The following is a 13,158-nucleotide window of genomic DNA, read 5'->3' as shown; positions in this document are numbered from 1 at the left end:
GTAGAATACACAAAAAAGCTGTATGTCAATGCAATTTTAAAAGAGTTTTAAACGTGTTTTGGAAGATGAGGTACATACGTAAAAGTAATAAACTTTCAATATGAAATCAATAGAAATTTACAGGATTTCGCAATAAAATTACAAAAGCTCGATAGGGAGCTTCAAGTGCTCGTAAGAGTAACATGCTAGGACTCTGAGGCATCTCGTTAGGAATCAACAGGGTCAAAAATTCTCAAGTCTCCTATGGAAATTTTCGGAAGTATATCATTCCCAGGCTTGCAATCCCCAAATTCGGAATCTTCAATATCGTGCTAGAAATACACTAGATGTAACTAGAAATCCACAGTATTCTGCTAGGGATTCACAGATCATCCTATAAATCTCAGGAGTTTACGTCGAATCCCTAGGTTTCAAGCAGCATCCCCAATAAACAGCTGTCCTTTAGAATTAGAATAGCATATTGAAATCATTGATTAATCCCTTAAACCCACTTATTCGTTAGAGAGATGTCAAAACTGACATTATATAACGAACATTATAAATTTTCATGGTTTACTATTCAGAGATATTGTCCAAACTTTTCTATATGTTTTTTCTATGGTGACCCCAAGCTTTTGCATAGAAGTGTTCACTGTACAGTGTACAGTCGTCGGGCGTCGCTGAAAGCAGGCCGCCATCGGCACACATTGTTGGAATTCCAATACATGTGAAAAGTAGCGAAATTGAACAGACGAGAGCATACTTTGTCCCAATGTGAAAGTCATGCCAACACGAAAGAGATTGTTTTTGTTTAAAAGAAAATGTCTATTTAATGCCCTGGTTTAATAACTTTAAGCTGAGAAGCAGCTATATCCAAGATGGCTGTCAGATTTTTTTTCAGTTATAATAATACTCCTATTCTTTGACTCGAAGAAAAATATAATGATTAAAAACTTATCTCTTTGTTGTGCAAAATATTATTTTTACACTGATTGCACTCGCCATACGCCGAAATTTTTTCTCAATTTTATGATGATCTCAGATTTCAAAACGAGCGGTGCGCTAATGGTGAAAAAACAAACGGGTTTTCTGTCGAAATTCAAGATTTTGGTCAATGAGCACAAAACTTTTTTGAATTCAAATGAAAGCTAGGTGCTTCCTCTATATACAATGGCACTAAGTTTGCTATGTGTTCCAAGGAAAATATGACACATACGTATCATGTGAAGAAATAACTAAGATTTATCAAAAAAGGACTACTTTGCTAACTGTTTAGCTAGCTAGCAGACTTGAAGTCCATCAATTTCAGAAAACCGAAACGATCACTCTTTAGTTTTAGCTTATACTTGCGATTAGTGACATACAATTTGAATTCTAACGATGAGTGCCGATGGCGGCCTGGTTTGAGCGAATTACTCATTACTCATAGGTCCAGTTCATGTATAACTCGCGTAATTCGAAAAATTATTTCAAGTATGGATATATGATCGTGGGTCATGCATTTGTAAATGTTGAAGAAATATTTGAAATTTGTTTATTTTTCACTGATGTTTGGAAAATGAGTCATCCTCACACCATCGGGTTGTCAAACAAAATTGAATTGGCCCACATTTGAATTAAAGCAGAAGATTAATCTTCTTATTATCGTTGATGTTACTAATATATAACAACTTGTATGATTGACATTCATGTGAAATTTGGAAATAGAATTCATCTATCTAAAGGTGTGATGTTCTGTTACACTCTAAAATGGGCAATTTGAAAATGTATTGTTTTCAAACTGTTCTCGGTGCTCTTTAATTAACTTCTAATTCCAGAGATCAAAGGTACCGTCGATGGGGGTGACAATGGGTCTGGGGGTGAGATTGGGTCAAAACGGAAAAATATGATTTATGAATTATTTCAGCTAATAACGGTGATATTACTAAAATTAATAATTCATATGTTAGGGAGCATATTATTACACATAATTCATCACAATATACATTTTTAGAAATAGTAGTTTCTGTTTACTATATCAATAAACTTGTATGTTGAAATTAGATAAAATTTACAATGGGGGGACGGACCTGGTGTAGTGGTTTGAACACTCGCCTCTCACGCCGAGGACCTGGGATCGAATCCCATTCCCGACATAGTCACTTATGACGTAAAAAGTTATAGTGACGACTTCCTTCGGAAGGGAAGTAAAGCCGTTGGTCCCGAGATGAACTAGCCCAGGGCTAAAAATCTCGTTAATAAAGTCAAACCAACCAACCAAAATTTACAACATTAAATTTCTCCTGTGCAAAGTATCACGCATGTACTTTAACCTCTACCGTTATATTAGTAGAAGGTTTGAAGTCTTTTCATTACACTTCACACGTATTTTCCGGAATCTATTTGATTTTTCAACAAAAATTTTATTTTTTTCGGTACGGTGTCTAATACATCAAAAATGGGGGTGAGATTGGGTCAAGCAAGAACGACAGTAAATGAAATTGCAAGTCCACTTTTTTGACATTTTACGGTGCCGGTAGTTCTCTTTTTCATTAAGATGTGTTTATTCTTTCTAAATACAGCATCTCTTAAACATCAAACTAGTCTACTTGAGGATTCCGTACATTGAATAACAATGCAACGCATTTTGACAACTTCTCAATCCAGCAACTGTGTTTCGTGCGCAGCAACATCGTAAAATTTTATAAAATGGATTGTTTTTTTTTTAATTTAATTATTTATCAGTGTTTTCATATTATAGAAACATCTCCTGAAAGTACAAATGAGTTGGAACACTGAAATATCGTGATTATGACGTCAACATCTGCCTGAAATGTATTGATCGTGGAATGTCGCTCCGAAATTTAACTTTTTGAAGAATTAAAATAATCACTGTTTCAGTACACCTTTGGGGAAACTGAATAGGCAATGGGGATGAGACTTTGAAGACAATTCGAGGGAAAAAATAGAAAATTTATGTAAACTTGGCGATGAATGTTGTGTTTACATATTTTTTCTCATAGCTCTTCAATTTTTTGGTATAATCGTTCTTTTAAGTGGGTTTATCATACTTGTGAAACATCTTAGATATCTTTTCATCTTGTTTGCATCGTATTTCATCAATATTTTTCAGCTGTGAATGGTTTTGCAACCATATTATCAAAAACAAGTTATTTCAATATTTTTGAATGCAAGTAGCAAGCCAAAAGGACGTCCAAGTTAACCCTCTAATACCCAAATTTTTATTTTCGATCTAAATCTCATTATTAGTTATCTAAAATCGTCCTAAACACGTTTTGGGCAATGATTTATTTTTTTTGGCAAAACAATGAATTTTCGTTTTGGATTTTTATGATTTGCATTTTTGAACACTTTATCCTTTTGACAAACACGTTATCTTAAATTGTCCATGGCATGCTTTTTAAGTCCTATTCTAATCAAAATTTAAAATTATGAGAGCAAAAGTTGCTTCAAGAATTCCACAATTTTGTCTCATACAGGCTAATGCTACTTTTCTCTTAGTATCACTTTAAAAAACGACATTCCATATCCAAGAAAGTTTCTGGCATTCATCATTATTGCAACATCAAATGTTTCAAAATGTTATTTGTTATGAATCCTTTTGAAATTTATAGAGAGTTCTTACAAGTTATTCTGTCCTTGGAATTATTAGCAAAATTTTTATATTCTCAATTGATCAAACTTCGCTCTTCTTTCTAGTTTTTAATCATTTTACTGGAACGTTTCTGACCGAGCCAATATGAATCTATTATTTATAAAAAAATATGAAATTACCTTTAATAATCTATTAGTTTTATTAAGTTCAAGTTTCCAGTTTTATTCTGATTGCCAAATTCTCTGGATTATAATCAAAGTTAACCACAAGCCTTTGCTGAATTCGAAAAAAAAAACTTCAACAATTACGGCATACAAAATAGAAAGGTACTCAAAAATACTGATTACCGTGTCACAAAAGACTTCCCATAACACTTAAAGTTTCTGATAGCAGTGCAAATATGTTTAAATTTTATAATTCTGATAATAAACTAATAAACTCTTCGAATAGCGCAGTTTTTTTTTATTTATTTTTAATTATGCAAAAACGTTAGGCGCATTTTTAATTTCAATATTTTAAAAAAACATGGGCCTTCCTTAGCCGAGTGGTTAGAGTCCTCGGCTACAAATCAAAGCCATGCTGAAGGTGTCTGAGTTCAATTCCCGGTCGGTCCAGGATCTTTTCGTAATGAAAATTTCCTTGACTTCCCTGGGCATAGAGTATTATCGTACCTGCCACACGATATACGAATGCGAAAATAGCAACTTTGGCAACGAAAGCTCTCAGTTAATAACTGTGGAAGTGTTCATAAGAACACAGGCTCTGTCCCAGTGAGGACGTAATGCCAGAAAGAAGAAGAAGATTAAAAAAAAAAACTAAGACGAGAAGAACTTTGAAGCTTTTGGCTTAACATTCAAGATTTTTTTTAACACATTGAAGGATAATAATTGAACAAACCATACTGTGAGATTCAAACGTAAGGAAACGAATAAAATGTACTCATATATTCGAATGTTCTTTATTTTTAATTTTGGTTCCTCGGGGGCCCTTCTTATCGGGGGACCCGGGGCACTTGCCCCCTTGGCACCCCCCCAAATTCGGGCCTGGATCTGCAACTCTCTTATCTACACGGATAAATCAGACTACTCAAAAAACAAGTTCTTTAAACTCAAATTTGGGTAAACTGCATTTAGTTTTTACCCACGGTTGAGTTGTTTGCCACTCCCGCAACAGCAATGTTGTCAAAAACAGAGAGAAACGCAACGACCCAGCGTCGAAGTTAAATGGAGTAAGCCAAATTTTGGTTCTTCCAAGTTAACCTAACTTTAAGTTGTTTTAACCCACTACGGAAACCTCGAAAGCTAACGCTGGGTAGAGTTTTTTTTGCACTGAGTTGGTTTTTTCGCTTTGTCAAACGAAAACTACCTAATGATAGGTATTTGTCAGTTAACCCAAATTTGGGTTATCCCACGGAAGAGAAGAATTGCGTCAAAATAAGTCAAAGTTGGGTTGATTTGTGGCTCCGTGTAAGTAGCCAACGAATACCAACTAATCTAATTGCGCATCCAATAGTTCTAAAAGTGCTCGGAACAAAGTTTTTTCGAGAAGTCTTCATGAGCATGAGCATGATTGACGGCCCGCAGATGCTACTGTTATTGCAAGAACAGCTGTACTTACACAGAAAACCAACAGACACTACTCGGGATCAGTAGCATCTTCAATGTGTAAGTACTGGTGCTCTCATTATTATAACAAAAAGTAACGGTGCCGGCTGCGTCCGAATGCAGGACAATTTAGGGAAATGTTGACGTGTTACTTGCTTTATGGAAGCCGAAGAGTCTTTTGCACTTCCACAAGTAGACACTGGGAGTTTGGATATAGGAAAGGTTTTGGTGAAGGATTCGTTTTGGTAAACGATAAATATACAATTTCAAATGAATGCACCTAATTTCGCGATATTACTCGATAAAAGCATTGAACGCCGAAAAAGTGTTCGTCGCTCGCCCTACAGAAACAAGCAACAAAATCAAAGGATTAAACACTACTAACGCGATCTGATACTATTCTACCGTGCTACGCGAATGACGCGCTACATGTTTGATCCAGCCTTCATCGCCCGCCCCCACAGGAGCAAGAGTAAAGGTCGAAGGATCAAACAGAACTCCAAAGATTTTTCGAGAAGTCTTTGTAAAAAAAGTTATTGAGAAAACAAACCTGTTTTTTAGTACCATTTCGACCTATTTGTTAAAAATAGCATAACTTGCTACCCATAGAAATTTCGACTCTTCGGGAAAGTTACTCTACATTCATTGTTATAAAACATTATTGAACATTCTACAATTCTAATCACACCAACAAAAAGTTTATAGTTTGATCTCCTAAACCATGCGGGCTACCCTAATGCCACATCACTGAAAAATAAGGAGGAACTTTCTCGGAGACAGGGGAGCTGTTTGGGCACATCAGGAGTTAATCATCAATGTTAACTTCCTTTTCCCGATCAGCCTAGATAGCCGCGTAGTGTCGGTAGCGGTTGTTTCAATTGGCTAAGAATTAACACTACGGACTGCCTGTTCCGGTGGTAAAAGTCCACCTAACAGGTGACCCCTAATTCATGTGGCTTTAAGCTTACCGTGCCTAAGAATGAATGGTTAGGGGGGTCTAAATAAAACCTAACCGCAAACGGACCCTGTGGAGTACCAGGGCGCCCTCTACAGTATTATGCCCTTCCTGTGCTACCCGGAGCAATGGTGCAGGTGACCTTGTGTTTCTCCGAGATAATCGGCTGCCCTTCTTCAGTCTCAAGCCTGAGGCTAAATAAGGGTGGGGTTATTAATACGTTGTAACTTAGTTTAAATTTTCACCTCTATGGTTTCGCATTATGCGTATTACACAGTGTGTTCCGTGCTTTTCGCCTTTGGCGACTTTTAAGAGATACCGATATGTTTTTTTCGCTGCTGGTCTTTTTCGTTCTGAGATTGCGAAAAGCTTAACCCTGCCTAGTTTGGGTAGTGGCTACGGTTAGGATAGCTTTGTTAGACCAATCTTCAGCATAAAATATCAGCAATGATCAATCTTTGTAGACTCATGCAAATGCTACAGCTCAAATGGCGCTAGTTCAAAAACCTTACTTTTGTGAACTTTTATCTAGGTAACCTTGTGGACCCAGTTTTTACTACTTTCAGAAAAATGAAATGGCAAACTCGCGTGCCATGCCTCGTGCATGCGTGCTCGTAAATAGCGCTATCGTTGCTACACTCATTTCTGAGTTAACAACCAGAGATGTATGTGCTGTCACAATTGATGTTTCTGTTGGTGACCTCAATAGGAAATACGTCTTTCGTTATGAAGTGTATTTACCACATGATGAACCATCCCAATGGATGATTTCAAACGAGTTGTTCACTGCCTATGAAAAGGCCTTCTGTTCCGTGCGGGCAGTGATGCTGATACTCATCACATCATCTGGAGAAGATCAGCTATCAATTTGAGAAGCTCCAGTCTGATAAAGTGATTAAGTAGTTCAAATCTTGGATTACTTATTTTAGGGAATCGCCCAACCTTCATGGTATCTGCTAGTGAAGAAGTGTTAGACATGATACTCTGCTCGAACAGAATCAGTCACAAGTTGACGAATTGGCATGTATCAGATGATGAATCATTATCTGATCATCGCTACATACACTGGGAATTGGTTGTGACCAAATTCCATGGATTCTCTCCGTCCATTGGAAATCCTAGTATTTCGGATGTTTCCACTTCCGGTGAGTTGGGACACAATTGTCCTTGCTTCGAGTGATCTCATAATTGCTTGTCACTTTGCTTATAGGTAAATTTTCTACACAACTCCCTTCACAGGAGAAGTGGACGTCTGGCTGTTTGTAAAGTATGTCAGATAGTCAGGCTGCTATAAAAGCTCTTGCTTCGGCCAACTCAAGGTCGAAGCTTGTTAGCGCATGTCGAACTCAAATTGAGGAACTGAATTCAGTCAACTCTGTAAACCTTGTATGGGTACCTGGCCATTCTTCCATCGCTGGAAATGAATTGGCTGATGAGCTAACTCGCGATGGAGCATCGCATGACTTCATTGGCCCTGAGCCGGCTATTCCAATTTCGAAGTGCTGGGTGAAGCTTCAGATTAATTCTAAAGCTGCAACTCAGCACAAGCAATATTGGAATAGTTTGGAGTCGTGTCGTCAAACAAAATTGTACATAACTGAGCCATCTCCAAGGGTGGCGAAGTATTTAACAAATCTGTCAAAGCAGAATTGCAGTCTCTTTGTCAGAGCGTTGACAGGTCACTGCCGACTCAACTATCACATGGCAAATATTCAGCGTGTTGTCTCATTTGTGTGTGATAGTTGTGACTCCGATTATGGAACTTCGTATCACCTGATATGCAACTGTCCAGTTTATGCGCAAATGCGTTTCCAATTATTTGGTAAACATTTATTAAGTGAAACTGAATTCAGAAGCCTGAATCATCAGGACATTCTGTTATTCTTAACCCGCTGTGGTAATGAGCTATAGGCTCTCTTTACGCTCATGCGTTTTGCAGTGCCCTTTTTAGGGCGCTGTTCGAACCCATTGTGGTATGAAGCTACATGCTCTCATTTCGCTTATGCGATCTTCCCTCTTCCAGGGACCCCACTCCTATTTCCTCCCATCTTTCCCTTCCCTTTCCTCTCCCATCGGGTAGATGATGAAATAGGCTCAAATATGGCGATGGCACAAATCTCCCAAATGGCGGGGAACGTGCCTTTGGAGCCGGCCTTATGATACCTGATACCTACATTCATTGTTATAAAACATTATTGAACATTCTACAATTCTAATCACACCAACAAAAAGTTTATAGTTTGATCTCCTAAACCATGCGGGCTACCCTAATGCCACATCACTGAAAAATAAGGAGGAACTTTCTCGGAGACACCATATATCTAGAAATGACCGTTTAGGCGCAAACCTTTTTGTCTTCCTGGATATGATTATGGGACCAATGTGCATTGTCACCCCCTTCGACGGTAGTGAATAATTTTCCATCGACACACTCCTTACGTTATATATTGAAGTGGATTCGATGTTTTTTACTTTAATTGATTTTTAATCAGAGTATAGCCCTCTTCTCGTGCACCCAGTGAGCATCCAATTAAAGAATGGCATCTAGAGCAGTGTAATGAGTAACGTTTTTTCTGATTGAACAGAAGATCACGAGTTCAATCCCATTCCGTCTCTTACACAAAACAAAAAAAAAATAAAACGTTTACTCATATAGAGTTAGCCTTTCAAATAACAATATTCATTTCCCCGTGATGTTCTTGTGAGACGATGTAAAGGTCTCTGCAACTTTCCAAACCTATTGTGTACTGAGTATTCTGCCGTGAATCGCAAGTCAGTCCCATCTGTAAAAAGTAGGCATTGAGGAAATGGGCGGTGGAGTTTCCAAAGTCGTTTTCCATACGAGTATTAAAAACATTGTAGAGGATTGAAACATGTTCAAATAATAATGAAACTTTCACACTTTGCTTTTCACCACGATATCTTCCCTAGAAAACTGTGTTGTGTTGCATGGTGCGGAAATCAGTAATGGAACTGATATGCGGTTACTTTTCAGTATGGGACAATCTGACTTACTGTTTTTTTTTCAATTATTTTTCCGAAAAATCATTTTATCTCATTAGTACAGCTGAAAGAGCATAGAAAAATATGATGAAAAATGAACTCAACTCAATTTTGACGAAAATGCAGATTGGACTGACTTGCGATTCACGGCAAGATACGCAAGGCGAATATAGCTAGCTCGCTTGTTATCAGTAGTGAAAAGTCAGTCTTCAAGGATCATCATTGCTGCACAGATTTTTTGAAAAGCATGCTTTGAAAATATCAATGCTTCGCGTAGGATTCGCGCCTTTTCAATTCAATTGCTCCTGTACTCACTTGATCAAAAATAATGCATCATTGATTCAAATCATTGCAAAGCAAACTGCATACTCTAGACAGACCATAGCTAGCATAGAAAAAATTGCTGTGTAGAATAACGGTTTTCAGCTGAAGGTGGCTGGTTTCAAACATCCTGTTGATTTCCTTGACGTCCCTGGGGATATAATATCTCCCATAGATTATCACCCTTATTCTTGTTTACGGCGTATTGAATCTTATTCGTTCGAATCCATGTCCCATCTGATTTTGCTGGCGTAAACGGGAATGCAAATCGATTTTCGATCAAAAGTATGCCTGGGTGAAAACTAATAATTTCTTTGAGTACCAGAAATCGTTTAAATATATGCTATATCTATGAAAAAAAAGTTTGCAAAATGTAAAATTCATATGTTAAAAACGTTAATGGTCAAACTTGACCATCCGGGCATAACGGAATTTGTTTGTTGGGTTAAATGGGCTTAGAAAGGGGAACTTTTGATACGTTTTTTTCAATTGAGTGTGAGAATAGAGGCCCGTATTATATGTATAAACAATTTTTTCCATGATATTTTCATTTGGTAGATCTTTTTCAGACATTCCAAGAACATTTTTATTGCCACAAAACATAGGATAAAATATTGTGAAGTAACATAACATAACATAGCATAACAGAGTGTTGAAGATCAGGGTCCGTATAACATAGCCCTGTTCTGAACGGTGCAATAATAGTTGGGCTCCGTGAAATGATCCATGCCTCCCACAGCGCTACAGTGGTGGTGTTCCTGTTCGATCATGACGCCAATGCCAGTGCCAATGATAAAATATCATGCCATTTTCGTAGGACTAAGGAAACTGATTGTGGCTGTAATAAAAAGATGATGGCATTAACGTTTATATAGAATACTTGAGCAAATTCAACTGATACTCAATAACAGGTATAGTAGTGCGTAGAGCAACATCCATAGATGACTTGATTTCTGAATAACTCTGTACACACAACATCGTGTACCATTTTGATAAATACTATCACTTGTTAAGGCGAAGTAGGCCGTCATTGAAATTTGTACGCGTCGTTGATGATTGTTGCTAGTTCATCTCACGATTTCGAATCAAAGAAAATCAGTTCGTTTTGCACTGACACAGCTGAAAAAGTATCAGCATACTTTATGCATGTGACCGCGTACAGTGATACTTTTTCAAGTCAATATAAACTATCAAGACTGAGTGTTATCACTTTGAAATGCAAGCTGAAAAGTCATCATTGTTGCCAAAACGAATGACGGGCTACTTAGCCTTAACCATTGACGCGCACTTCGTGAATTCGCGATGAAAAGAAAACAGTGTGCGTTGCTAGGCCTACCAGCAAAGCTTGTTATCCCTCTGCAGCTTAGTCTACCTTGTTGAATGAGTCACAAATGATTCAGAAAAATGATGCAGTATTTTCACAGAAATGATAGGATCAAATCAAAGCCTTGTTGGATTGAAAAATAAGGATCGTGCATTCTCTTTCTCGTTGTTTTATGAATCAAATCAACGAAAAGCAAAGGCAAATTTGAAGACTGGTGAAAAGCATCATTTTTCGTATACTATAACACGGTCATTAGTTTTTAGATAACATTCTCATAATGTGAAGAATCAATTTTCTTTATATTTCTTCAAGCATTCTTTTTGGGTTACTCTCTTAAGGATTCCTCTTAGGGACTCAAAATGATCCTTATACAGATTTCGTGAATACCTTCAGAAAATAAACCAAGATTTTAATTAAACCCTTGGATGAAATTGTGAAGGAGTTCTTAAAATTATGCTTGATGGTCTCCCAAAAAGAACTTTTTAGTAATTTATTACTACTGTTTTACGGGAGCTTCTAAAAGAGCTTGTGCAGATACTCTCATATTTTCTAATGTAGGAACTTTGGTGATCTGAAAGGAATTCTTAGGTTCTCGGAGTAGTTGAGGATCAAAGTGAACTTCTAAAAAAAAAACATTAAAAAAAATGATTTTTTTAGAATAATCTATCCTTGAATACCATTAAGAATCTCAAAGAAATGCCTCAGCAATGAAAGAATTCTTAGTGGAATCATGGAAAATGTATTACAAATATTCGAAGAAACCTGAATACAAACATTAGACTTGTAGGAATTTTTCAAAATAAATTTGAATTGATTCCTGAAAAAAAAAGTATCACTATTACGATACTTAGTGGATTTTCAAGAGAAATTTCTGATGGAGCTCATGAGAAAACATTTGAAGCTACCTGTTAAAAAATGGATGTTTCATTAGTTTAACTTTTAGGAAATAGTTAACGGAATCCATGAAAACACTTGGGAAACCTTCGGAGTAGTTAGCGGATTCTTTGCAACAAATGTTAGTAACTTGTTTTATACTGTTGCATGAGTTGTTTTATCAATGGAATGCGTTTCATAGAATACATTGAGGAGTTTCTGGAAGAACTCCTCGAAAGTACCCGGAGGGAAATATCTCCAGGAATCTCGAAATAAACTACTAAGAAAATTTCTTTCGGTTTCTTTAGAGGAATACTTTGAATAACTATTTGCAGAATGCCTAGAGAAATTCGGGAATTATTGCTGCAAGAAATACTGGTGGAATCTATATTAGGGGATTCTTGGGGAGACTGTAGGAAATTCTTATATCCCGTGTCAATGTCCAGGCTGAAATTGGCCGGCATTGGAATTTCTATCTACCGAAACTTCAATATTTTCCTTATGTAGAATGTGTCATGTCTTAAAATGAACTCATTACACAGACAAAAGAAAACCTAGATGCTCATTGTGCAGGATAAAGGAGGGTGGAAGTCCTTCATAGCTTTACGTTTGATTGAAAAAATATGGATATATGTGTATAATGATCGTGTTTGAGTGCAATTCGTGAATAAACTTTTATCTTTTTTCATAAAACTTAAGTTAGGACTACTTGGTTTCAAAGGCTTAATCTTGCTGAAATGTTAGTTCATGTTCACTTTTTTTTCTACAGCAACACACATTTTTGCAACGTAGTAGCTAGTAGTTTAGATTACCGAACATAAATTTTAAATTTCGGAAGAACGTCCCTACACGCGCAGGGTTAGAACTACATAATATAGTATCTTAATTTTTACTTACTTTTTTATATTTTGTGGTATTTCTCCTTTTCACTTTTTTTTATAAATTCCCCCACAACACAAACTGCAAATGGTCTCCTATGTAGAGATCACTTCCTCAATTGATATTCGAATCTTCTTTATTTCACGAGTTGCGCTCCAAATATCACAATCCTCTGTAGGATCTTGGTTTCTTCTATTTGTCACTTGATAATATAATTCGTATCCATTTTCACAACCGTTATTTTCAAGGCACTACTAGGAACTCCACCGCTTGTATAACACCTTGTATGATGTAAGCTCGAGCACTGTTATTCAGATCGGTTTGGCTTCCTAGTTATTGCAAAACTTGTGTTATTTCACTGAGCTGTGTGCTCTGCTGGGCCACAATCCATTTAGTTTCACCACATTTTCCCAAAACTACCGAGAGGGATCCAGAATTTCGAACCGAACATGCTCGTGTCTGTCCAGTCGGAGTTCTCGTGAAATACTGGATTACTAAATCGACAATATTCTACCTATAATGCGTTTTTCCATATTTAATTATTTGGTGAAATGAAAGAGCGAATTTTTCATGCCATAGAATCGTATAAAGGTTTTATTTTTTGTTAGTCGTGGAGCGTTCTGTT

At 36.9% G+C, this 13,158-nt stretch overlaps 1 protein-coding gene across 9 annotated transcripts in view; it reads right to left on the bottom strand.

Moving 5' to 3' along the window:
* The window catches only part of LOC5570873, a 49,183-nt gene extending 36,140 nt beyond the window's left edge, over positions 1-13,043 (bottom strand). For 5 of the 9 annotated variants that reach the window (XM_021843968.1, XM_021843963.1, XM_021843965.1 and 2 more), the window contains exon 1: positions 12,552-13,043. The gene's annotated coding sequence lies outside the window, so the exon portion shown is untranslated. The remainder of the gene's footprint in view (positions 1-12,551) is intronic. The other 4 variants (XM_021843966.1, XM_021843967.1, XM_021843972.1 and 1 more) reach the window with 1 other exon arrangement.
* Positions 13,044-13,158: the final 115 nt, after the last annotated feature.

The sequence above is a fragment of the Aedes aegypti genome, chromosome 2 (assembly GCF_002204515.2).
Source record: "Aedes aegypti strain LVP_AGWG chromosome 2, AaegL5.0 Primary Assembly, whole genome shotgun sequence".
Lineage (NCBI taxonomy): Eukaryota > Metazoa > Arthropoda > Insecta > Diptera > Culicidae > Aedes > Aedes aegypti.
Note: the sequence above shows the minus strand (reverse complement) of the source record. Positions and strands in the feature narration are given on the sequence as shown.